Source organism: Rattus norvegicus, chromosome 17, assembly GCF_021556685.1.
Source record: "Rattus norvegicus strain SHRSP/BbbUtx chromosome 17, alternate assembly SHRSP_T2T, whole genome shotgun sequence".
Taxonomy (NCBI): domain Eukaryota; kingdom Metazoa; phylum Chordata; class Mammalia; order Rodentia; family Muridae; genus Rattus; species Rattus norvegicus.
The window spans coordinates 27,104,388-27,130,989 of NC_141550.1; the positions used below are offsets into that span (position 1 = coordinate 27,104,388).

The 26,602-nt window shown below is 46.9% G+C and overlaps 1 long non-coding RNA gene across 1 annotated transcript; it reads right to left on the bottom strand.

Moving 5' to 3' along the window:
* Positions 1–15,183: 15,183 nt before the first annotated feature.
* Positions 15,184–23,945, bottom strand: LOC120097830 (uncharacterized). The gene is made up of 3 exons (XR_015641249.1): positions 23,804–23,945; positions 23,589–23,675; positions 15,184–16,822 (listed from the first exon to the last, which is right to left on the bottom strand). It is a non-coding gene; the product is annotated as an uncharacterized LOC120097830 (long non-coding RNA).
* Positions 23,946–26,602: the final 2,657 nt, after the last annotated feature.

The window sequence follows — 26,602 nt, forward strand, 5'->3', positions numbered from 1 at the left end:
TGGACAAAATAAAAAACGGTGTAGCACAGGGCTGGGGAGATGACTCCGTGGGTAAGAAACTTGCTCTTTTTATAGTGGATCCAAGTTTTATTTCAAGCATCAACATGGCGGCTCACAGCCATGTAACTCCAGTTTCAGAGGATCTGGTGCCCTCCTCTGGGCTCCAAGGCACCCACGTGCATATGCCTACACACACACACACACACACACACACACACACACACACACACACACACACTCTAAATTAAAAAAAAATCTTTAAAAACAGTAAAAGTGTGGCCAAGGTTGTTTCTGCTGTACGGGAAACAGCAGGATCCATGATTTTATGTTTGTATTTTCAAATATGTGGGCTACAGCTACCCTAGCATATTATTATGGTGACCATGGGCACCAGTTGACTGTTCGCATGTTTAGATTTAAATCGTCATCATACAATATAAGGATTATTGGGAAGATTGCAATAGTCCTGTGCTGGTTAATTTTATGTCATGATACAAGCTAGAGCCATCAGAGAGGAGGGAACTTCAATTGAGAAAATGCCTCCATAAGTTTGACCTGTGGGCAAACCTGTAGGGCCTTTTCTTAATTAGTGACTAATATGGGAAGGCCCACCCTGAGCTGGTAGTCCTGGGATCTATAAGAAAGCAGGCTGAGTGGGCCATAAGGAGCTAGCCAGTGAGCAGCACTCCTCTGTGGCCTCTGCATCAGCTCCTGCCTCTAGGTTCCTGCTCTGCCGCAGTTCCTGCCCTCACTGCTTTTGATGATGAACGGTTCCATGGAGTTGTGAGTGAAATAAACCCTTTCCTCCCCAAGTTGCTTTTGTTCATGGTGTTTCATCGAAGCAATAAAGACCCTAACTAGGATAACACTCAGACACGAAAAATCCAAGTTTAAAAAGAAACACCAGATGCGATGGTACATGCCCTTAACCCCCACACTGAGGAAGCTGAAGCAGAGGTTACGGATCTCTTTGAGTTCAATGACAGCCTGGTTCAAGGAGCAAGTTCTAGGATAGCCAGGGCTACACAGAAAGACCTTATCTCAAGGAAAGAAACAAAGAAGGAAAGAAGGAAGGAAGGAAGGAAGGAAAGAAAGGAAAGAGAGAGAGAGAGAGAGAGAGAGAGAGAGACCCAGTGGGGAAAGCTCTTACACAAACATGACAATCTGAGGCTGACCCACGGAGCCATGTAAACACAGGAGAGTACTGACCTCCACACGTGTGCTGTGGCAAACAATGCCTTACCCCTCCCCCGCCCCTATAGTAATAAATACACAATTAGAAATTAAAATATAAAGAAGTGCACTGACCATCCTACAGTGAGGCGAGCATCGGGCACATGCTGTGTGCACACAATTGCACACAGCCAGCTGATAGAAGGTGCTGGAATGAGTAAGAAATGCTGTAGTCCAAGCTCCTTATCTTCCTACTTGAAATGCACCCATCTTTGGAAACACAAAGACACATCTATTGTCCCTGCCAAGGATGTTACAGATCTGTGGAGCGGTCATACCCTCCAGAAGAAAGTGTGTTGGGAACCCAGGCTGGAATTCATGTGACCCACCTCTCCACTGGAGCCAGAGGGTCCTTGTGTGACCTCCCGACCAGTGGTCTCCTGCTGTGGTTCTTGGCGCAAAGCAGGATCTTGGTGAACAGAGCCATGGATCAGGTAGTGTGTGGGAGGAGGTGGCTTCGGACCCAAAGGTTTGATACCTAGGTTTTCATACCCCTCATTGCCCAGTTAATCTCCAGATGTATAAATGGGGTTGTGAACCAAGGGAACCACAGGAGACCTGAGTGACACACCTCTCCTGGTGGAGGGATTCATTCCAAGGTCACTGCAGCAAAGAGGCACCAAAGCCCGATTTTACCTTACAGATTATTTTTATTCACAGAGATAGTGTTTAATTTGCCATTACGTAGTCCGTAGCTTAAAGCTGGAAATGTGCCACTCTTCCTACATGGTATAAAGCCATCCATGCACCCTGCACTGCTCTCTCTGTGTACTTCATATGTATTTTTCTTTCTTTTAGAAAGCAATTTTAAAAATTAGGTATACGCCTGTGTGTCTGTGTACATGAATATTGACGCCATTGGCAGCCAGAGATTACATTAGCTCCCTAAAGTTACAGGTAACTGGAGCCACTTGATGTGGGTGCTGGGAACTAAACCCTTGCCCTCTGGAAGACCCGCAGTGCTCCTAACCACCAAGCCATCTCCCCATCCCTGGGCTTTATATTCATTTGCTAGAAGAACCTGGGCAGCTCTCACTTATCTAACAGGTTTATCCCCTTCTCTTGCCTTGTTTTGTGTCTCTTCCACTTGTACGACTGTTATTGGTGTGTTCGTTAACTTATCTTGTGGGCCGCTTGCTATTTCTGTGTCTTCCCCGGGACCCAGCACAGTACCTGTTACAGGCAAAGAACACAATAAATAGAATCCACTGGGTGATGAGTTGTTGCTGTCTGTTATGGTTGGGCTGGAGTTTGCATGGCTCAGAGTATGTCCCGAAAAGTTCCTGTGCTGGTTGGAGCTGGATAGATTGCTCAGCAGTTAGGAGGATGGCCTGTTTTTCCAAAGGATTCAGATTTGGTTCTCAGCACCCACATGACTGCTTGTGACTATCTGTAACTCACGTTCTAAAGGATCCAATGCCCTCTTCTAGACTCCACAGGCTCTAGGTAAATGTGAATGCAGACTTACATGCAGACAAAACACCCACAGGCATAAAGTGAAATAATTTAAAATAGAGTTTATGTGTGTTGTAAGCTTGGTCCCCAGTGTGGTGATGCTGAGAGGGGGATGGGAGCTTTGGGAGCTTGGTTCAGCCCAGTACAAGGGACTCATGTCTCTGAAGGTTCTGCTGGGACAAGAGGTTCACATGGCTCACAAGGGACCCTGGTTAGTCCCTCACCACTGTGGCTTCTCTCTGCTCTCATGCCTCCTGTCTCACTGAGCTCTCTCTGTCTCATACACTCTGTGATACAATGCCAACACCATGGTGCTGTGCAGGTAGACATTCTGCAGAGCCATTTGTCCATGATGCTACTCAGGGAGATCTGCCACAAAGCCAATACCATGCCTGTGACACTATGCAGGCAGGCCCTCCATATACCCAGTACTGTGCAGGTTGGACCATCTCCCCACAAAACTGTGAGCTAGCTACATACAAGCCTTTCCTGACAAGTTTTCTGGTCTCAGGGAAGCAGAGTAACAACATCCAGTGGATCACAGCTTCTTCAGGACCCCACCCCTTGCTGTAGCCATCATTCTTTTCCACAGACTCTCTCTCTCCCTCTCTCTCTCCCTCTCTCTCTCATACATATACTCACACATACACTCACATACACATTCACACACAGACACACATACTTTCTCATACACACACACTCATATACACATTCACACACAGACACATTCACATACACACACTCTCATACACACATTCACGCTCACACACACACACTCTCTCATACACACATTCACACTCACACACACACACTCATTCTCTCTCTCTTACACTCACTCACATAAACATACTCTCACACACACATTCACACAGAGCCATATTCACACACACACAGAGCCACATTCTCTCTCTCTCTCTCTCTCTCTCTCTCTCTCTCTCTCTCTCTCTCTCACACACACACACACACACACAATTCACACACATGCACGCACACACACGCACACACCACTGATTTTATACATTCTTAGCAGAAACTGTGAGATTTACTTGGGATGTTTCCACGCTTGCTGAAACAGTTCACCAAACGCATTTAAAAAAATGATTAATGGCTTAGTTCTGTTTCCCCCTCCCCCCCCCGCCCCCGCCACCCACCTCCCTCATTTCAGCATGGTGCGTTCTTGGCTGCGGCTGGGCTGCGGGTGCTGTCTCAGCACACCTGTAGAGCAAGTGACAGCCTAGGCTTCTGCGGAGATAGGAAAACTCTTCTTTGTTATGAAGCTAAAATTAAACTGCAGGCTTTTACACGCCTCTTCAAGGTGGCAGCTGAGGCTGAGCCCATCTTTGTCTTCTCAGAACTTTTCACACCCCGGGTTCAGCCACAGTAAGTGGATTACCACGGGGACAGATATCAGGTTGTTTTTGGCGTTGAAAATGAATGAACTCACATGGGGGAAACTGAAAGTCAATGCTTTTCCTCGCCCTTTGAGCTTAAAGTCTTTTAATTAAAAAAAAAAATTCAGACTCTCCTCCCCCTCTTTGCCTCTGAGTTTGCAGTGTAGCCAGGGTGTCTGGGTTGAGAGGGGAAAGGATGCACAGGGAGGTGCTTTTCTCCTTGCTGGGGCCCGAGATGCTAATCTCATTGAGCCCTGTGTGTGGTGTTAAACCTTACAGCCAGTGGGGCTCTGCAGCTTCCTGTCCCCACAGCCACTGCCCACATGGCTTGGATGCTGGTCTATCCATTTGTCATGTGGCTGTGACAATCATTGCCCATCTTTAGGGTTTTTTTTTAAATTAGGATTTTAAAGGCAGATTGAAAGCATTTATTCATTATTTATTAAACTATGCAGTCCAGGCTGGGGTTGAAGTCCTGCTGCCCCCACCTCCCGAGTTCTTGGATTACAGGCACGAGCTGCTGTAAGGACGGCCATCATCCCCCCCACCCCCAGCTGGGGACCGAACCCAGGGCCTTGCACTTCCTAGGCAAGTGCTCTACCACTGAGCTAAATCCCCAACCCCCACGATGGCCATCTTTAATAGGACATCCTGCACACCGTGAAAGATACAGGATGAAGTCCCAGGAATCTCTACTGTTTACACCATGTCTTTCCTAGTGCAATGAGCCTATTTGTCAGCAGCCCCCATGCTCAGTGCTTCGTAGAACGTATAGAAAAACAGAGTCAGGGAAGCCAGGACTCTTCAACGCATACTTCTGCAGAGGTGGCTATGGGTATCAGAAATAGCTGGAGAAGCAGACGAAAGTGTGTATCCGTGATCTTTGGACTCCTTCCCTGGATCAACTGGACCTGGCCCCTTATGGAGAAGAGGTTTGTTTGCTCGCAGTTGGAAAGTTTCAAAATCTAAATGGCACAGTTCAGGCTCTGGAGAAAATGCCAGGCCTGTGGTAGATAGCAAGGGCAGGAACGTGCGCTAACCCAAGTCTATGATTACACAGCCAGGTCGGCGGGGGGCGGTGGAGGAAGAGCTGGTGTGTGGGAGCAAACCGCTCACTGACTCCACCAAAGGTTCTGGCACCTACTAACAGTGCCACACTCCCACTCCAGCGTCACTCGCAGGTGATTCTTGGAGAAAGCACAAACCACACTAGGCTATAGGTTTACAACACTGAGGGCCTGGGGACAAGGTACAGGGGTGAGGTGCTTGCCGTGCAGGTGCGAGGCCCTGAGTTTGGATTCCCCGGAAATGCCATAAACCTGGGCATGCTAGCGCACATCTGTCATTCCAGCGTTCTTGATGCGGGCTGGGATGCAGATACGGGAGACCCTCTGCAAAGCTTGCTGACCAGTTAGCCTGGCTTGGGCATCAGTGAACCAGAGGCTCCATTTCCAGCAAGGTGAAAGTTGGAGACCAACATGTCTGAGATTGTCCTCTGGCCTCCATACATGAGCTGAGACACAGTGTGCCTGTCAATCCCACATCACACACACACACACACACACACAGAGAGAGAGAGAGAGAGAGAGAGAGAGAGAGAGAGAGAGAGAGAGAGAGAGAACAGATTAAAAATAAACAAATAATGGGAATCATGGAGGAAGAAAGAGTGGAAAAACCAGGACCAAAATAGTATCTTCTGCACACAACCAGACTGCTGCTTTCATGGAGTGACAGCAGTTGTCCTTGCCTGCCACACAAGATCAAGCCAGCCAACATTCCAGCATCCAGAGGGAGGGCTTCATAAGGCTGCACCCTTGAGGATCTATGGGCCGTTAATAGTTTTCAGGGGAGGAAAGAGTCATTTTTCTTCAAACTTGTACCCTCTGTGAGGTCAGGAGTGTTCCACACCCAGGAACATATGAGGAGCACAAATTGGATCTTATTATTGGTTAATACAACAGAAACTTGAGCAACAGCAACAACAAAACAAACAAACAAACAAAAACCCACAATTACTGCTGGAGAGTCGGCAGTGGAGAGCACCCGGTTGCTCTTGGAGAGACCTGGGTTTGAGTCCCAGCACTCACATGGGGTTCCCATAGTTCTGTAAATCTAGTTCCAGAGACTCCAAAGCTCTCCCATCACCTCCTCGGGCACAAGGCACACCCACGATGCACATACACACAGGCAGGCGAATCATCATACATATAAAATAATAAAATAAATCTAAACCAAAATGCAGAGCATGAAATTTGGGGGCTATGTACATGCGTAGATCTGAAAGGAGTTTGGGGGTGAATATGACCGAAATACTTTGTATGAAGTTATCAAAAAAAAAAAAAAATAGCCATATGGTGGTGCTGCATGGCATGCTCCCGGCCCCGGGAGGCAGAATCAGGTGAGTCTCTGTGAGTTCGAGGACAGCCTGATCTATAGAGTGAGTTTCAGGAGAGCCAGGGCTACACAGAGAAACCCTGCCTGGAACTGCCCCTCTCCCACCAAACAAACAAACAAACAAACAAACACAACAATAACAACAAACGAAAAGAAAAGTAATAAAATGTTTTTTAAAAATAAGTGTAATAAAATTGTTGCCTCAAAAATTGAAGGTAGGATGACTCTCAAGCTAAGGACTGGATGAACTGCACAAGTAAAGATACTAGTGATGTGGAGTAAACACTGTGTGTGTGTGTGTGTGTGTGTGTGTGTGTGTGTGTGCATGAGTGAAAATATGTGTGAGTGAGAGTGTATGTGAGTGTATGTGAGAGCGTGTATGTAGATATGTGTGTATGTGTGTATATGTGTGTGTGAGTGTGTATGAGTGTGTGTGTATGAGTGTGTGTGTATATGAGTGAAAGTATGTGTGAGTGTGTGTATGTGTGTGTATGAGTGAAAGTATGTGTGTATGAGTGTGAGTGTGTATGAGTGTGTGTATATGAGTGAAAGTATGTGTGAGTGTGAGTATGTGTGAGTGAGAGTGTATGTGAGAGTATGTGAGAGTGTGTGTGTATGTGTGTGAGTGTGTATATGTGTGTATGAGTGTGTGTATGTATGTGTATGAGTGAAAGTATGTGTGAGTGTGAGTATGTGTGAATGAGAGTGTATGTGAGAGTGTGTGTGTAGGTATGTGAGTGTGTATATGTGTGTAAGTGTGTGTGTATGTATGAGTGAAAGTGTGAGTGAGAGTGTATGCAAGTGTATGTGAGAGCGTGTGTGTATATGTGTGTGAGTGTGCGTGTGTGTATATGTGTGTGAGTGTGTGTGTGTGTATTTTGATGATTGTGGTGTTTTAAACATTTTTTTGCATGGTTTGTTTGTATGTATGTATGTATGTATGTATGTATGTATGTATGTATTTATTTATTTATTTACTTATTTTTGCACAAGGTCTCTCTATCTAGCCCTGGCTGGCCTGGAGCTTGCTATGTAGATTAGGCTGGCCTCAGACTCAGAGATCTATCTCTATTAAGTGGTGGGATTAAAGGCGTCTGTCACCATACTGGGCGTTGTTTTAGATATTTTGCTCCTATAAAACATTTTTTGTTTGTTTGTTTATTTACAAATTAGAACCCTGCCCCTCTCCCCTGCTCTTAGCAGGGATGGATAAAATTCTCCTGGGACCCCTGTTAATTGTTTGGAAAGAGGGGGCCTGGCCCCCCATTTCTCCCTTGCTTCCTGTGTTGTCCTGTGATTCCTCTGCAGTGCCACTGGACCTACTGTGCTGGTGTGACAGCTGGAATCTGCAGTGTCCTCCCCAGACTCACACCTTAGTGCTCAGTTCCCAGCCGGTGATGCTACCTGGGGCGTGAGGCTTAGTGATGGGGTTGGTCGCAGGATGTTAACCCCGGCCCCTTCATTGTGTGAGTGTGTATGAGAGAGAGAGTGTGTGTGTGTGTGTGTGTGTGTGTGTGTGTGTGTGTGTGTGTGCCAAATGCTCTCAAAGGCCATGAACTCTGCCATCTCTCCTTTCACATGAGCTGGAACCAGAGGCCCCCAAACCTTTCCTCTTGTCTTAGTCAGGGTTTTACTGCTGTGAACAGACATCATGACCAAGGTAACTCCTTTTTTTTCTTTTTTCTTTTTCTATTTCAAAAAGCTTTATTTCTACTTGGTCCAAGACTTGGAAGATGGGCGAGGCTCCAGGGTGGTTACAAAGCTGCCTAGTGGCTTGAGAGTTTCACTCAGGTGGAGGTCCTGAGGCTGCTGGTGCAGAGCAGAGGAGGGAGCCCCTTGGAAGGCTCAGAGGCCTCCTAGTCATGCTTGACAGTGAGGTGCTCAAAGAGATACTCGCCCAGAGATGCCTGGTCTATGCCAGTCTGCGCTGGTTGTGACCCTGCCAGCCTACAGAGGTTGGTCAGGTGGTTGCCCACCTTTTTGATGAGCTTCACCTCCTTATCCAGGAAGTGTCTCTCCTAGAAGTCACAGAGATGAGGGTCTGTGCGGGCAGAACCCAGGGCATGCAGATCCAACAGGGCCTGGTTCAGGTTCTTTTCCAGGGCCAAGGCAGCTTCCATGGCCTGTTCATCTTGAGATGGCTTCTGCACATCCTGGAAGAGTGCACGGCCCCTGAGTTCACTCTGCAACTTGAGGAGACGCTCGGTGCCCTAGCGTCAATTCACGGAAGAAGTGGCCTTTGCCCTCCAAAGCCACACCATCCCGATCAAAAAGGAGGCCCAGAGAGAGGAAGGTGTAGGAGGCCCGCGGGTGCAAGTTGACCAGGCGGTTCACACAGCTTCCACTTTGGTGGAATAATTCTGACAAATCTGAGAGGTCATGGCTGATCTGGAATATGGGGCTAACCTCGAAGATGGTGCTGGCTGGTCCTTGGAGCCGAAGGCTGCTAGGAGATGGTCCCAGAGGCTGTGACCAGAGAGACTTGCAAGGCGACTGGAAGCTAAAAAGTGGGAGTCTCCGGGTTTGTTCTGTCCAAACACTGTTGAAGTAAGACACAGACCCACAGACCTCCAAGGTGCTGCTCCCCAAGGCAGCCTCTTTTACTTTTTCAATATGTAAGTCTTTTATTGTCCCCAAGGAGCCCAAATTGTACTTGTGATCACGATCTTGTTTCTAGAGCTGGGAAACTGAGGGCTCACTCGTCAGCCTGCTGCGTGGTTCCCTTCTCAGACACACAGATGCCATCCCAAAACTTTCTGATATCCTTGTTTTTAACTATTGTGGCTCACTGAGTCAGAGCTGCTGAATTTGAAGCACGCTCAATATCATTCCCTTCAAGGATTAATTCATCCTTCTGGGCTTGAGAGACAGAACAAGCAACACCTGTCCTCATCCGACCCTCATCTGCAGATATATTATTCTCCCAAGAAATTTCAGATTTCAACCACAGACCCATTCTCCAGAATAACGACATTGATAGGGAACATCCACAGACCTCATCTTGTAACGGAAGCCCAGTGTCAGATCCTTGATCGTGTTCTGAACATGACTACAGATGGTTCTGACAGTGGCCAGTTTCTTTCTGTTACCCCACCATTGTCAACATGGAGCCTTTTCTTTTGCTTTCCAAGAAGACTCAGCTCTACATTGACGTGATTGAAGTCACTCCTCCGAGTTCCCCTAGGGTCCTTCACAATGACTGTGTGCCTCTTCAGAGTGATGGCGACATTTTCTGGGATGTCGACAGTCTGATTGCTGAGAATGGTCTTCATTCTCACAGTGGATGGGGCAAAGAGAGCCCAAGGCAACTCTTATAAAGGACAACATTTATTTGGGGCTGGCTTACAGGTTCAGAGGGTCAGTCCATTATCATCAAGGTGGGAGCAGGGCAGCATCCAGGCAGGCTTGGTACAAGCAGAGGTGAGAGTTCTACATCTTCATCTGAAGGCTGCTAGTGGAAGATGGACTTCCAGGCAGCTAGGGTGAGGGTCTTAAAGCCCACTCCCATGGTGACAAACCTATTACAAGGCCATACCTACTCCAATAGGGCCACACCTTCTAATAGTGCCACTCTCTGGGCATATACAACCATCACACCTCCCTTCATCTGTATCTGTCAGGTATTTTGCCACAGTAATACAGAAATAACGCATGCTGAAAGGCTCCCACCAGAGTTGAGCAGATGCTTGCCCAACGTTCTTGAACTTTTATGACTGTGAACTAAGTAAACCCCTTTTTAAAAAAAAAATTAAAATCTTGTCATAAATCTTTTGTTATAGCAAACAAAACTGTGCCAATACAGGGGAGATGAAGCTAAGGATGATGGGACATTGCCAGCACTGTCAGAGCAAAAAGACTTGGCTGACAGGGCTGGAGAGATGACTCAGCAGTTAAAAGCACTAGCTGCTCTTCCAGAGGTCCCGAGTTCAATTCCCAGCAACCACATGGTGGCTCACAACCATCTGTAATGGAATCTGATGCCCTCTTCTGGTGTGTCTGAAGACAGCTATAGTGTACTCATACTTAAAGTAAATACTTAAAAAAAAAAAAAAAAGACCTGACTGAGTGAAGGATACTCAGGTCAGTAAGCACAGGTATTATCTACCCGAGAAGTTCTGGCACTAGCCTCTACTGCTGTCGGATGTATCTATACAAACTCTTGATTATCAATACCATTGCTACCTGGAAGGTAAAGGCGGGAAGTCTGACCTGGACACTAGCTATTGAAAACAATCAGGAGAGTTTAACTCTTGCATCAATATTAGGGCCTTGGCTGACTCAGGCTCTTAGTGAGTTAGGTTAGCATGAACTGATTCTCCAGCACCAGCACCCCGTGGGTACGTTAGGTGGCAGAGTTTCCATAAGACTAAGCATTAAGCCTTAACTATCTCAAGCACATTTGCTCAGGACCCTGAGCTGGGTCTACCAGCTGACCTTCCCTATGCCTCAGTGTGAAAAGATATGTGATCAGGTAGTCCGCCAGAGTGGTCTCTCCCCAGGAGCATGTTTGAAAGGCTCTCTGCAACCTCTGCCTCCACTGCTTCTCTATATAGAAGTCCTATACCAAGCCAGAACTGAGCATATGACCTCCCTGTTTGTTCTCTTTGGGAGAGCTCCAGTTAGAGTTTGCCTTATTGATTCATTGACCTGAAAGTTTTCTATGTCTAAGTTCACTTCTCTGGAGCTACACAGAATAAACTGATTCCATTCACACGGAAACCTTTTGAATATGGCCGCTGCTGTTTATACACAAGCTGGGAGAACTCCTTACACGGGATTACTCTTTCTCCTTTAACCACTTTAGTGTCACAGTAACTTTTATTTCCTCAGATGTAATTGACTCTGAAGCTTGCAACCTCCGTCTGCTAACCTAGGCCCAGTCCTGGAAGCATCTAGCCTCCATACAATCTAATCTAGGCCTAGACTGTTTCAGCCCCTGAGACGTGTTGCTGAATAAGCTCACCTCTTCCTAGCTCTTTCTGAACTCTGGCTGGCTGGTCAGCTCAGCTGTTCTGACTCAAGACTCCTCTCCAGGCTGACTGATTCAAACTGGCTTCTTTCAGCCTTTGACTGAATTGTTCTGCTTGGGTTCATCTAGCTAACTAACTTTTGGCAATTGTTCTAATCAGGCTCCTTCTCATTCTCTGGCCCATTCTGTCCTCACCTGTGTCTACCTTGTTCTCTGTTTCTCCGAACAACTGTCCCAGTAAAGCGGCCATCTTCCCCTTGTTGCTCTCTATTAAGTAGTCTCTCTTTTCTCTCTGTTCTTATGATAATTTGGCATATCCTATTCTGTAAAATCTTTCTATGATTTGTCACTTTGTCTGCCACTCACTTAGACATTACTTTTTTTTTTTTTTGGTTCTTTTTTTTCCGGAGCTGGGGACCGAACCCAGGGCCTTGCGCTTCCTACGTAAGGGCTCTACCACTGAGCTAAATCCCCAGCCCCTAGACATTACTTTCAAACGTGGTGTTTCTGTCTACAAGCTAACATTACCTTCATTGTTTGGGATTAAAGATTGAGCTACACCACAACTAGAAACAGATTTTTCTAGCATACAACACAGTCTCAGGGTTCGCAGTGTGATCAGATGTCCTGCAACATTTCAGGACTTTTAACAGAAGAACTTGGGCAGGTGGTTTTCGTATTGTAAGCAGAGTAACCATCTGCCTCAGATGAGAGAGGAATCTTTCACTTTTCATCATGTGGCAACTTCCATAGCTGCAGAGGTTCTGAGAGTTTAGTTTCTCCTACGATTGACAATTCAGTCTCCTGTGCTAAATCTTGAGTGTGCTGGCTAGAGATTTCAGTGCCCTAGGCTAGATAGAAAAGACCCCTAACACTCACAGGCACAGCCAGAATGCTGTCACTTTTTTTTTTTTTTTTTTGGTTCTTTTTTTCGGAGCTGGGGACCGAACCCAGGGCCTTGCGCTTCCTAGGTAAGCGCTCTACCACTGAGCTAAATCCCCAGCCCCGAATGCTGTCACTTTTAAATGGTGGTTTCTCAGGGCCATGTGACAACTCCACTCTCAGAGGACGAGAAGGTAAAGGAGCCCTAGTCGTCTTTTCATATGAACTGCTAGCAAACATGTGCCCTTTGCCTCTCTCTCTCTCTCTCTCTCTCTCTCTCTCTCTCTCTCTCTCTGTGTGTGTGTGTGTGTGTGTGTGTGTGTGAGAGAGAGAGAGAGAGAGAGAGAGAGAGAGAGAGAGAGAGAGAGAGAGAGAGAGAGACATTGCTGTTATTAAACAGGGCAGCAAGCAAACCAGGTCTTTGCTCTAGAGCAGTGGTTCCCAACCTTCCTGATGCTGTGACTCTATAATACAGTTCCTGTTGTGGCGACCCCCGGCCATACCATTATTTCATTGCTACTTCAAAATTAACTTTGCTACTGTTATGATTTATGATATAAATATCTGGTACCTAAGATATCTGATATGTTACCCCTGCCAAAGGGCCATTCAACCTCCAAAGGGGCTGTGACTCATTAGTTGAAGAACCACTGCTCTTTTGCACAAACAACCTTAAAAGACAGTGGTAAGCCAAGACAGCCAACCCCTCTGCTCAAAAGATGTACTGAAGCATTGAGGCTGTGAAGCTCTGGTTCCCTTCCAGCTTATCTACAAGTCTCCATGTCACTGGAACCAGGCAGTTACTTCACTCAATCTTTTTTACACCCAAAGTTCACGGCACAAGACACCCCGGTGAGGAGGAAGAGAGGGAGGGCAATGGCGGCATCGGCCCATTATTTCTCTGCTTACACCTTCCTCTACTTTGTGCTTTTCCTTCACATCTATGAATGGTTTCCACTCCAAATGACACTCCAAATCCTCAAATTCTACTCAAGCTCCAATTGCATGAAAAGTATACTGTATGGCATATGTAAGGTAGACGTTCTAGGTGCCAAAGGACAAAATTATTATTAAAAGTCAGAGGAGATACTCACCACACTGTGGTCCCAGCTACTTGGAAGGCAGAGGTAGGAGGATACCCTGTTCCCAGGAATTCAAAGCCAGCCTGAGCAATGCATCTCAACTCACTCTTCTTTTGGGTCACCAGGCCGGGTGAACACTGAACTGGGCTGGAGGGAGGGAAGCTTAACTATGTGCAGGTGGGTGCAAGCAGAATCTTGGCTGGCAGTGAGTGCTCAGGCAAAGAATGGGAATGTGCAGGAGTGTACACACACACACACACACACACACACACACACACACACACACACGAGTTGGAAAAAACAGATTCAATATATTGGTAGGAACAAAGGCTATTTAAACCTTTGGGGAGGGTGATTGTATATCATTGGCTTGAGACATGGGGCTGGGGATGCCTCATTTGCATGAGGAGGAATTCCAAGTGCTCATGACCTCATGGGGAAAAGAAAGTTTAACCTGGCTACTGGCTACATCTGGTGAGGAGAAGGTTAGAGGCACAGGGCTATGTGCACTGGGACACGCAGACCCGGGACAAAGGTCAGCAGTCCTACTCCTGCTGATCTCAGGACGAGATTTCCAAGGTTTTGGACAAGCCTGGACCACACTCTTGTTCCAGGCTTGCTCCTTTCACAGCCCTCTGGTCCCCACACACTACCAAGCCCAAAGTAAGAAATCATGACCTTTTGAATGAGAAGTGTATATAGGCTCAGTCGTATAGGCCATCCATCCTAACACTAGTCCTGATTATTACTAACACTAGAGTAAAAAAGGAAGAGCAAGCCAGAGACATGTATTAAGAGGGGGATACAGTAATTCCAGAGGTAGAGGAAACCATTATTCATATTTAGGAGATATTAAATGGACCTTGGATGGCCTGGGCATTGTACATCTAAAAGCAGCCTGCTCAAGGAAACCTACCGGTGGTTCTTGAAGTAGTGGTCCCTAGTCTGACATCATTATCATCAGAGAATTCATTAGATGTGCAAATCTTGGGAGGCTGATCAGGATGCACAGACTCAGGCCTCAACAACTGGCCCACCAAAGCAGTAATGGGCCTTCCAGGAAGGTTTCTGAGGTGCACTGAATTTGATGAACTTAGGTTCGGGCACCTCAAACCTAATCACACATTCATCCCTGGGGAGGATGTCAAGCTATACAATGATCAGGAATGAGGTGCAGCCCAAGACTGCATTCCTTACAGGTTTCCAAGTTAGGTCAGTGCTGTGACTTCTCTGGACACGTTGAGTAATTTGGGGAGAGGGGGGACATGCTGGGGGCCCAGCGAGCTTTCAGTGAGAATGGCTTTGTGAGGAAGGTATTAAAGAAACGCACACAGCACAGTGGTATCCTTCTATTGTCTCTGGCATCTTGAAGGACATGAGTAAGAAGAACGTGATTTCCCTGGCTGGCTTATGCCTGGTGTTCTGAATGCGTTCACTCAGATGTCCTTGCATGTCTAACACGGTTGCTGAAAGCGCCACGCGCCAGGTGGCTCCTGATGCTTTGTGTTACACTCCTCTTCCTGGATGGAGAAGCTGAGGTTGGTCCACAGTGCTATTTGTGTCCCAAGGTCACAGAGACCTCAGACGGGTTGGGCTGGCAAAGGTCTCTTGAAGCCTGGCCAGAGCTCTTTCCTCAGGGCGGGGGGGTGGCCAAGGCCGTCTTCCTCAACAGCGGGGAGTGACAGAGCTTGTAAGATTAGCACCACTGTGCCTCCCTTGTAAAACCAGGACCTGCTCAATCTCCAGGCCCAGCAGTGAATAATAGGAATCTTTATCGTCCTTTCCAACAGAAAGCATTTATTTTAAACCCTTGACTAACTCACGAGGTGAGCTGGCCTGTTACACGCCATCACATGGCATGGAAACTGGCAATTAAATTTAGCAACCCACCTCGGTAAATTCAGACCAGGATGTTTACCGGCCAGACCAACCCAGGAGGAGCCAGGGGCTTTGTTCCCAAATCGAAAGGTCTCCAGAAAAGAAGTGAAACAAGACTCAAGAGAGTAACGCTGAGTTATGCGAACATCTGTCCCCATCAGTAATGTGGCATCCTCTGATTGCAGAGGGCCAAGAATGCCCCTTCTGTAACACAGCCCAGGGGACGGCTGTTAGCCTGTGGTGCCACTGCACAGGAATGGGGAGGCAATTGCTCCAAGGACAAGCTGTTTGTTTACTGACTCTGGGGACCAGAACCAGAGAGACTACATGAACTAAAGAGTCGTTTTCCCTATGTGAAGAAAAAAAAAAAATGTTGCAGTGGCTGTGCTTGTCCGCAACCTTGTGGATGAGCGGATGGTAAAGGATCGTCTAGCCAGGAAGCAGGGCTCTGGGTGTATGGGGAGTCAGGACTGCTAGATTACAGGATGCAGTTAGAAGGACCGCCAGATGTGCAGGGAAGTTTCTGTCTACCTCCCCGGGAGCATTTCTGTGATATAAACAGATTAAAAGGGCATCTTCTTGTGGTTCCTTTGGAGTGAAAAATAAGCAAATGTCCAATTTGGGTGCATTCTCAGAATCCGCCTGCAAGGCTGCAAGGCTGCCCCAGCAAGAGAGGCGTTTCTTGTTTTAGCCAAACACAGCCTGAGTCCCTGTCCTACACGTGCATTAGCATGGCTGGCGGGGAATAGAACAAGCTTTGCTCATCTTCCCCAGCCCAGGGTGTGCCTGGGAAATGGCATCTGTGCCACTGTCATAAGGGCTGAGGCATTCTGCTGTGGGTAGGAAGGAGAGGCTGCTGGGGGCGGGGGTCACTTTCTGCTAGGAGGCTGTCGTGGACACTCAGGTAAATAAGTCCAGCGTCCGTGCCGCATCTCCCTCTACCTTGTATGTCAGCGCCTCCCAGAAAAGGAAACAGCGCCTGAAGTGGCGGCCCTGAGAGAGGAAAGGACTGAGAATGAGTGGTCTTCCGGCTTGGGAGAAGAGGGGAGTGGCTTTGGATTTCCAGGGCTCTGGGATGATGGGGGGAGGGTACCAGTGCTTTACTGGGATGCTACACTTCAGCTGACCAGGCTGGGCTCCTTCCTCACAGGCCATCATTCCGGGCAGCAAGTTACCATCTCCCCTGCCCACTACGGGTTCCTTTATCTCTGACTCCTCTCCCTTCATTTCTTGTTTTTAACTCTTTTCTAGACACAACAGCAATGTCTTGAGTCTAATGCCACCTTGAGCCACTGTCCTTGTCTGTTTTCCCTCACTAGGAGACAGGAATAATGGTCCCTCCCTTCCTCATCCTCGATGACCAAACAAGGTCAGAGCAACCCGGAGGAACAGACAGGCGTAACTGTGACTTTATCTTCTTGGTTCTTTTGCCACTTGTGGTTCTTTTCTGCGACATCACTTGCATCTGTCTCCTCCAGTAAGGCAGGTTGTATGGGGGACTTACGCTTGGCTCAACCAGGCAAGGTCAGGTGCTTCCTCTGGATTTAAAGAAAGAACAGTTTCATTTTCATGCAGTTATGTAGCACTTTCCTCCTCTATTAAAACCTTCAATCTTGGAAGGATTGGATGTTTACAGGGAGGTGAAATACTACAGGGACCTCTTGAGGACCGGAAGTAAACAACTCAAAATAGCTTCAGGAAGTCCCTGAAACTGGTAGAGTCACAAGGCTCCTCCCTCCTCAATAGTAAGTAAGCAGTAAGGACTGCTGAGAGTCACTCTCCAACAAGCCAAGCTGCAAAGAGCCACCAAGCAGCCTGGGAGAAGCAGAGACCAGCTGAACTGCCTGGAGGAGTCTCAGATCAAATGAATCATCTGGAAGTGCAATTCTCCAGCCTTCTGAGCTGCCTGTAGGCTGTGCAGTGTGCTCTAGATCTCCAGCTTTTGTGAGATGTGACCTATGCTGGGGGTGGGCTTTCGTGTCAAAGCTGTCGTTGAGTCACTTCCACTCCAGTATGTAAACCCTTAACTGTATTTCTATAAATAACCCCAATAAAACTCATTGGTTCCCTAAGTTGGACTTTGATGGTCTCCACACTTTGGCCCATTGTCTGATCTCCATCTAGGGTGAGTAGATGTTTGTGTCTCCCCAGAAAAAGTCTACCACACAACAGTATCTCATGTACTTGTCTAGTGGGCCCACATTTGCAGAGCAGAGAGTCTTCATGTGGGAGATCAGCCCAATAAAGGGAGCCAGAGGTGTAAACTACATTGGAAGTTCACAGGTAGATAGCCAGACACATACAAGCTTCCTGGGATAATCAGAACATTAGGCTTAAATTCCAGGAGTCCTGTGTCTGTGACTCAGTCATGTAAAACAAAAATACCAGGACAGATGAAAAAGCACAGAGATGCCTCCCCGAGCTGGGGCTGTTATGGGACTTGGGGGATTACCACCTCCACCCAAGTTAGGTCTGGCCACTCATTCTCAAGAAGTCTAAGCCAATTAAAAAAGCCAAATTAATCATGGAAAGCAGAAGAAAGACGTTATCCAATATGGCCACACTGGGAAGAGGAAAGAAGAAATGCAGTGAGCATCCCTAAGTCTGTCTTCAGGGGCCTGAACTGAGGTCAAAGCATAAATAGAGGGCCAAAGAGGTGCTGGCCAAGGTGTGATCCTGCCCACCACTGACCTGTCCCTGGGCTTCAGTCTCATCCTGGAAGGTGGTTTCACAAGTTGTTAGAACTGTGTGGAATCTCTTTCTCAGACCATCTCCCCCTTTACTTTGCCCATCACGAGAATCCTTGGGTAATTCCCACATCTTTAGGGCCTATTGTTTTAGCATTCTGATGTTGAGATTGAGAGACTGGACTGGGATATCTTCTTAGGATATCTTCATTCCTACCCAGGCCAATTACAGGCCCACCACAGCACCTGCACACAATGGGCTGTGGGACTCTTTGTCTGCATACCTGAGGACTCTGCGTAGCTGGTATTTGCCTATTGCAAATTATATCCCCCAGGGTTCATTACCTCCGAATTCTGGCTGGTTTAGCCTAGAGCCTGTGAGGATGGATGAACAGAGAAGCTAAGGCAAAAGGGAAGCCAGGTGTCTCTTTCCCCTGATCTTCCTTGCCCCTCTGTGGTTGAATAGACCGCTTTGAATCTGGGAACAAATGAAGTTCCCTTTCCCAGCCTAAAGGCAGGCATCGGAAACTCTACATTTATTGGGCTATCTCCCACTCCCACAGGGTCTTTGTTTCTTCTAACATGTTGGTCACTGTCCCTGTGATTCATCCCTTTGCTGAACAAGGCTGGGCCTGTCTTTTTAACCGGGCTGTGGGTACACGTGAGGAAGCTGGAGCTCACAGGAGCCCTGGAGGATGTGTGAGCAGTGAGTAGGTTTTTTTTAGGGTTGGAATTTTACAGATACTTGTGCCTCTGCCTCCTTGTTGGGCAGGAGCTCTTGGCACTAGAAGACCATCTTGGGCCACCTTTTATTGGAAAGGAGAAACCTTAAATCAATTGCGGAAACCATAAAATCGGTCCAAATTAGCTGAACAAGAAAAGCACTTCTTTTGACTTAAAAAAAAAAGTGAGGGAAAAAAAACCCAAATGGTAAAACCTAAGGGTGAAGATTTGCCTCTCATTCACTGCTTGGGATCCTCATGAGAGACACAGGGGGTCTATCTCAAACATCTCATTATGACCCCTTATGAGTCATCGAGGAGGCTGGCACTGTGACAGCCTGGGCTCATGGTCCTTTGGACAGCACTCCTGATACCAGCAGCCTGATTCTGGGAGTCTTGGGCTCTGCATCTGTGCCCCAGTGTTCACAGTCCTCACTGACAGCAGTTTGGACCCACTGGCCATTCACAGGCCCCTGACCGTGGCTGCTGTCCTGCAAAGGAAGCCTCTGCCCTGGAGCCATTTGGTTCCAAAACCTGAGTATTTGGTGATAAGCACTTTTAGGCTACTTCTTTGACCATGGACGAGTCGTCTCTCTTTGTATCCCTGTTTTTAATTCCTTCAGATATACACCCAAAAGTAGAATTAATGGGTCATGCGGTCCTTTTTCATTTCATTTATTTTTTACTTTTTATGTATGTGGATGTCTTGGCTGCATACATATCTATGCACCACATGCCCACAGTGGTCATGAGATGGGGTGGGATTGCTTAGAACTGGAGATAGAGACAGTTGTGAGCCACCAAGTAGGTGCCGGGAATTGAACTCTGGTCCCCTGCAGGAGCAGCTGCTCTTTACTGCTGAGCCATCTCTCTCCATTGAACTTTTTGAAGACACTCCATACTGTTTTGCACAGGGTCTGCACCATCTAGATTCCCATTAATGGTACATGGAGGGTCCAACTTGCAGGGACTCTTGACACTGATACTGTGTTTAATCTTCCTTTCTTTCTTTTTCTCACTCCTTCCCTCCCTTTCTCCCTTTCTTTTTCTGCCTTCTGACTCTGTTTCTCCGTCACTCTTTGTCTCCTTGTCTCTGTCCCCTCCTCTGCCTCTCTCTTTTCACAAGGTCAATTAGCCCAGGCTAGCCTTCAACTCAGAGCTGAGGCTGACCCTGAACTCCCGATGCTTTTGCCTCCTCCACCTCTCAAGTGCTGAGATCAAGGCCTGTTCCACCAGGCTCAGGTCCTCCCCCATTGTGATGGGAGCGAAACAGTCATTAACCTTTTGCTTCGAGGTCACAGTGTGTTTTACATGTGGCCTGAGCATTCCATCGTATATGAGAAGTGCGCTCTCAACTCCAGTTTTCTTCTGTGTTCATTGCAGTCCCTTCTCTCCCTCTGCAGGCAATAGCGAGTTCAAGGCTTCCTCCTGAGGCAGCCCCCTCTCAGATGTGTTTCAGTGTCCACGCACACATCCACAAGCAGGCGTTTGGAGGCCGTGCTCAGCCCTCCCCCCTTGCTCCCGTCTCTTTACTTTCTGGTCTGCCGTGATGTGAAAAGACTCCATGGCGTGTTCTCACTGCTGCTGCCATGACGGGCTGAAACTACAAGCACAAATCCATCTTCCCTCCCTTAAGTTTCAGTGAGTAATTGTCACAGCCATGTCACCTTAATTAATAACAGCCAAAAAGAGAGTTTCAGCTTTCAGAGGCATCCGGATTTTAAAGGATTTAAGTTCAATTCCCCACACCCAGGTGACAGTTCACAACTATCTGTAACTTTAGTTCCAGGGATCTTACACCCTCGCACCAACGCACATAAAATAAAGGTAAATAAATTATTAAAATATATAAACATGCTCTAACTGTATAGAAGCTTATTAAGTTGTGCAGTCTTTGGGTTTGACTAATTTGCATTGTTATTTTACTTGCAACGTTTTGTTTAAAAATAAATAAGTAATGTTTAAAATAAGTAAAAATACTTTTAAAAGTTTCTTTTATTAGTTTTTATGTGTCTGTGTAAGAGTGGGTGCGTGTGCGTGTGTGTGTTTGTGTGTGTGTTTGTGTGTGTGTGTGTGTGTGTGTGTGTGTGTATGTGTGTGTGACACATGTTCAGGTACCCTTGGAAGCCAACAAAAGGAGTCAGATTCTCTAAAGCAGGAGTTAGAGGCACTCCGAGTCACCTGGCACGAGTGTTGGGACCAGAACTAGGGTTCTCTAGAAGAGCCACAAGAGGCCTTAGCGCACGGTGAGACAGAACAAATGTGCTAGTCTGGGTCTCTCTTCCTCTTCTTTAAGAGCCACGCATGCCATCCTGGGATCTCTACTTTCATGACGTCATCTGCCCTAACAGCCTCCCGGAGTCCCCACCTCCGTTCCGTGAGCCTATGAAACTGGAGGTTAATTTTCCAGCCCTTGACCTTTTGGACTACATTCAACCATAGCGTGTCTGAGTCTCACACAATAGAAAGGAAGTTTTTGACTGTTGAGTCAATGTGAATGGGTAGATGACCCAGACTTGACATTTTGGTAAGGACCTGTAGCTGTCCTAGGAGTGGAGAGGCTGCCAACCAAGAAGAGCCTTGAAGTCCAAGGCCTTACACCCCCCCCCCACCAGGACAGCTCCACCTACATTGTCTGTGTTAGTGACTGCATGGATTAGCCACTGGTTTGTTACATTTAATTAGAAAGTAGATGCCAGAAACTGGCCTCTCTCTCTGTCTCTCTTTGTATCTCTGTTTGTCTATGTCTCAGTCTCTCTGAATGTATCATTTTCATGGTGTATGTCTCTCTGTGTGAGTATCTCTGTGTGTGTCTGTGTGTAGGTCTCTCTCTCTCTCTCTCTCTCTCTCTCTTTCTCAGACTCTGTGTGTATGTTTCTGTGTGTATATTTCTGCATGTATATCTCTCTGTGTCTATGTATGTGTCTGTGTGTATATCTCTGTGTGTATTTTTGTGTGTTTTTCTCTGTGTGTGGGTATCTCTGTGTCTTTCAGTGTGTATCTGTGTATTTATGTATGTCTGCCTCTCTGTGTGTCTGTGTGTGGTTATTTCTTTCTGAGTCTGTATATGTCTGTATCTGTATGTGTGTGTGTGTGTGTGTGTGTGTGTCTGTCTCTGTGTGTATCTCTCTGTGTGTTTGTCTATGTGTGGGTATCTCTGTGTGTCTCTTTCTGTGTATATTTCTGTATGTGTGTCTATGAGTGTGTGCATGTGCAGTGTACGTGTGCCTTTCTGTGTGGTTTGTGTGTCTCTGTGTGTATGATCTGTCTCTCTCTGTGCGATTTCTCTCTCTCTCTCTCTCTCTCTCTCTCTCTCTCTCTGTGTGTGTGCGTGCGTGTGTGTGTCTACTCAATCCTACACCTTGAATACTGTGCTAACCAGGGAATAATAATCTTTCTCCAATGAGTATTGCCCTAAGAGGATGCTGTGGCAATGCTAAACTCCAAGCCTAACCAGGCTTCAGGTAGAAAAAGAAGTCTTGAATCTGTTTCCCCCTCTTTATGTGAAGGTGAGGAGAGCTGGGTCTGGCTCTGTTAGTGCTCTTGTGGTTTGAGGTCATCATGGTCATATCTGCCCTGGTCTAGGGTCCCCTTCAGGTAGCTGCTATCCACTATCTCTAGTCAAGATAATCATGATTCAGGTTTATCATCCTCTTTTACTTGATGGAAGAGGGAGCGCTGAGAGACCTAAGGAGAGGATACACAAACAGGGCCCACGTGGCCCTAAGAGGACTGTTTGTGACCTGGTGTGCCATCAAAGCATGCCTGGCTCACACAGTCTGCATCTGAGTGACTCAAGCTTATTGCCTCTTGTATGCCCAGAATGGTACCTTGCTTCTCCTGCCCTCACAGCAGCTGGGTGCTGGCCTTGGGCTGTTTCTTTTTCATGTAGTTTCTTGGCTGACTTAGCAGGAACATGCTGGCTGGAGTCGTTTCACAAGCTGTGCCCTGTGTACTATCTGTGGAGCGTCAGCCCGAATTGTCAAAGATCACGCTTTGATGCTGAACTTTGCTCAGAGATCAGCCTGGTGACTCTGAAGCCATCCCATCCAATACCACTCCAGCTTTGCTGATGTCCGAACCCATATCCATCACCCATCACCATCTTGACCACTCTGGAAGCTTCTCTGCATGAACAAGAAACATGTAACCCAGGTGGAAGAGGAGGGGAGCCGCAGTACCAGAGCTCAGTTCTCTTCCTGTTTCCTGAGTCTGTGTGAATTATCAAAAGCCAGTGGAAGGCATCTGACCCTTTCGAATGATGACAGAAACTAGGCCAGGCATTGCCACCTGCACAGCACATGGTGGTCCGCTGTGGTCAGACATGGAGTAATGTAGAAAGAGTTCAGGGATTCATCCATCTAGTCCCAAACCAGTGCAGACTCAGCAGAAGTGAGCAGGAGATTAGAGCTGGAGTGTTCTGTGTTTGCTGGCGGGGTGGGGGTGAGAAGAGGAAAGGGTAAGTTCTAGAATTTTCTGAGATGCTGGGTCAGCTCCCAGCTTGTCCTGGTTGTAGCCTGCTGAGAAGGCTGAGTGATGAAGGAGGCCATCTGGCTGTCAGGCTAGTATAGACATGGGGTGGCCTTGGGTTTATCCGCTGGTCAGCCTGGAGGAAAGGAAGGGGAAGTAGGGAGAGGAAGAAGAGGAAGAGGAGGGGGAAGGCCAAAGATTCATTGGCCAGTGAGGTCTATGTGTGTGAAAAGGGGCTTCGGGATCGGATTTGTCTGTCACAAGGGCAGGGCTCAGGCAAACAACTCCTGCCATGATGTCTGGGCTCCCTTTGGGTATTTGTCTGTGTCAAGCAGATCTAAGGTGAGAGCCAGCAGGCCTTGCTCCTTCTGTGGATGTATTTTAAGCTCCCAGAACACTGGTATTCAGTACCCATGTGGACTTACCGTCTGCGTGGGAGCCTGGGCTCCTCTGTGCTTTCCCACAAGGCAAGGTCACTCCAGGCTGGTGGTTTGTGCAATCCTGAAGTTTGACTGTGGGACAAAAGTCACAAGCCCTTTAGTAGCTCTCGTGATACCTGCTCTGAAAAGTCCCTAGCTGGTGGGGGCTGGCGCCATCCTGTCTTGCCCTCAGCTGTCAGCTCAGTGTGGGGGACACCCACCCAGTACTGTCTGTCATCTGGCCAAGCTGTGGCCACAGCTGTAGTACTGGAGGGCTCCTGAGGCAGGGACCTGTAGCATCAGATGGGGCCTCCTGCAGGAGCCTGTGCGTCTCTGTGCTCACTTGCATAACACTTCCTGTGTGTGTTTCCTCAGTCCCAGCAACGGTCGGTCGGTCAGGTCAGCAAGTGACCTTTAAAACCACTGAGAAGCCGCCACTTCTGGAGGCTGGGCTGTTAAGAGCCACCCCTTCCTGTCACCCTTCTTCCTTAGAGGGCAGCTGCACACTAGAGGGCTGATGAAAGAAAAAACAAAACAAAACAAAACAAACCCCTGAAGTTTTAGGCCAAACATGGTGATCCTAACCTGTAATCCCAGCATCAGAGGAAGATGTCTTTAAGAAAGCATTATGTGCGTGCGTGCATGTGTGTGTGTGTGTCTGTGTGTGTGTATGAATGTGTATGGTGCATGTGAGTGTGCACAAGTAAGTGGGTGTTGTAAATGAGTGTGTGTTGTGTGTACGTTGTGTGTGTGAGTGTATGTGGTGTCTGGGTATGTGAGTGAATGTGTGTTGTGCGTATATGTGAGTGTGCATGAATGGGTGTGTGGTGTGTGTGTGTGTGATGTATATGTGGTGAATGTGTGTTGTGTATGTATATGAGTGTATGAGTATGTGTTGTGTGTGTATGAATGTGTGTTGTGTGTGTTGTATGTGTGAGTGTGTGAGTGAGTTAATGTGTGTTGTGTGTGTATGTGAGTGTGCACGAGTGTGTGTTGTGTGTGAGTGTATCTCTGGTATGTGTGTAAGTGAACTGTGTTGTGTGTGTGAATGTGTATGAGTGAGTTTATGTTGTGTGTGAGTGTGTGTTGTATGTGAGTTAATGTGTGTTGTGTGTATATGTGAGTGTGCATGAGTGTGTATTGTGTGTGAGTGTGTGTGAGCATGTCTGGTGTTTGAGTGAATGTGTGTTTTGTGTGTGTGAGTGTGCATGAGTGTGTGTTGCGTGTGAGTCTATGAGTGTGTGTTATGTGTATAAGTGAGTTAATGTGTGTTGTGTGTGTGTGTTGTGTGTATGTGAGTGTGCATGAGTGTGTGTGTGTTGTGTGTGAGTCTATGAGTGTGTTGTGTGTATAAGTGAGTTAATGTGTGTTGTGTGTGTGTTGTATGTGAGTGTGGATGAGTGTGTATTGTGTGTGTGAGTTAATATGTGTTGTATGTGTATGTGAGTGTGCATGAGTGCGTGTTGTGTGTGTGTGTGTTGTATGTGAGTGTGTATGTGACTCTATCCATTCATCCACTGATGAGTATCTAGGCTGGCTGCATCTATAGTTCAGCTACCATGAATTGTGCATTTGTGTGATTGTACACATGAAAATCAGGGGACAACCTCGGGTGTCGTGTCACACCTTACAGCTCAAGAATTGCTTCCCTTGTTTTTTGTTTTTGTTTTAGGTGGTGTTGTTGTGTTTGTTCTTGTGTTTTAACACAGGGTCTTGCTATGTAGCCTTGGCTGGCTTGGAACTTGTTATATGAACTAGGCTGGCCTAGAATTCACAGAGATCTGCCTGCAGACGCTTCCCGAGTGCTGGGATCACGGGTGTAACCAAGCATACCTGGCCGCTTCCCTTGTGTTTAGACATAAGCTTGCCCATTGGTTCCTGGGTTCTCCCTGATTCTATTAATCCAGCTGGTCATCAGTGAGCTGCAGGGCTCCTCTCGTCTCCTTGTCCAACGCACTGGAATTATAGGAGTATAGAGTAATTTCTCTCTCTCTCTCTCTCTCTCTCTCTCTCTCTCTCTCTCTCTCTGTGTGTGTGTGTGTGTTTTAGATTTATTTTTTACTTATGAGTGTCTGTTACGGTGTGTACAGAAGCCAGAAGGTAGCTTTGGATTCCCTGAAGCTGGAGTTACAGGTGGTAGTGAGGCCCCTGGTGTGGGTTTCGAACTGAACTCAGGTCCTCTAGCAAGCTCTCCTCACCTCAAGGCTATTTCTTCAGGCCCCGCACTCAGCTTTGATTTGATGTGGGTACTGGGGATCAGATTTGGCTCTTCATACTTAGGAGGAAATGCTTACCGTCTGAGCCATTGGCCTGGGCCCGTGCGTATTTTATTTTTATTTGCTTATTTTTAATATTTTAAAATTACGTTTATTCATTTATTGCATGTGTGTATATGTCATGGTCCCTTGAGAAAGGCAGAGGGCAGCCTGAAGGAGTCAGTTCTCACCTTCTACTGTGTGGGTCCAGGACCAGGAATTGAACTCATGTCCTCAGGCTTGCGTGCAAAGCCTTTTTACCCACTAAGTCATATCAAGCATCCCATTCACTCACTTTTGAATTTCACTTTCCCCTATCTATCTTAAAGTTCATTTTACTATTGTTCACCTTAAAATTTTTTATACGTTTAAGTCTTATTTTTTTTTCTATTTCAAAAAATTTATTTTTATTTATTTAGGACCTACTGGACAATTGGATGCCAACTGGACAATTTCAACTTCTATGCTTTTATTTAAGATTTTACTCTGCATCATTTTAAAATTTTATTTCATTCTAGTGCATTTATTTGAAAATTATTTTACTTCTTTTTCTTTTTTCTTTTTTCTTTTTTCTTTTCTTTTTTTTTTTTTTTTTTTTTTGGTTCTTTTTTTCGGAGCTGGGGACCGAACCCAGGGCCTTGTGCTTGCTAGGCAAGCGCTCTACCATTGAGCTAAATCCCCAACCCCTACTTCTTTTAAAATTTATCTTAGATTTCACCCCAGTTACCCTATGCCTCTTTGGGCTCTGTGAAGACCCAGGATCTC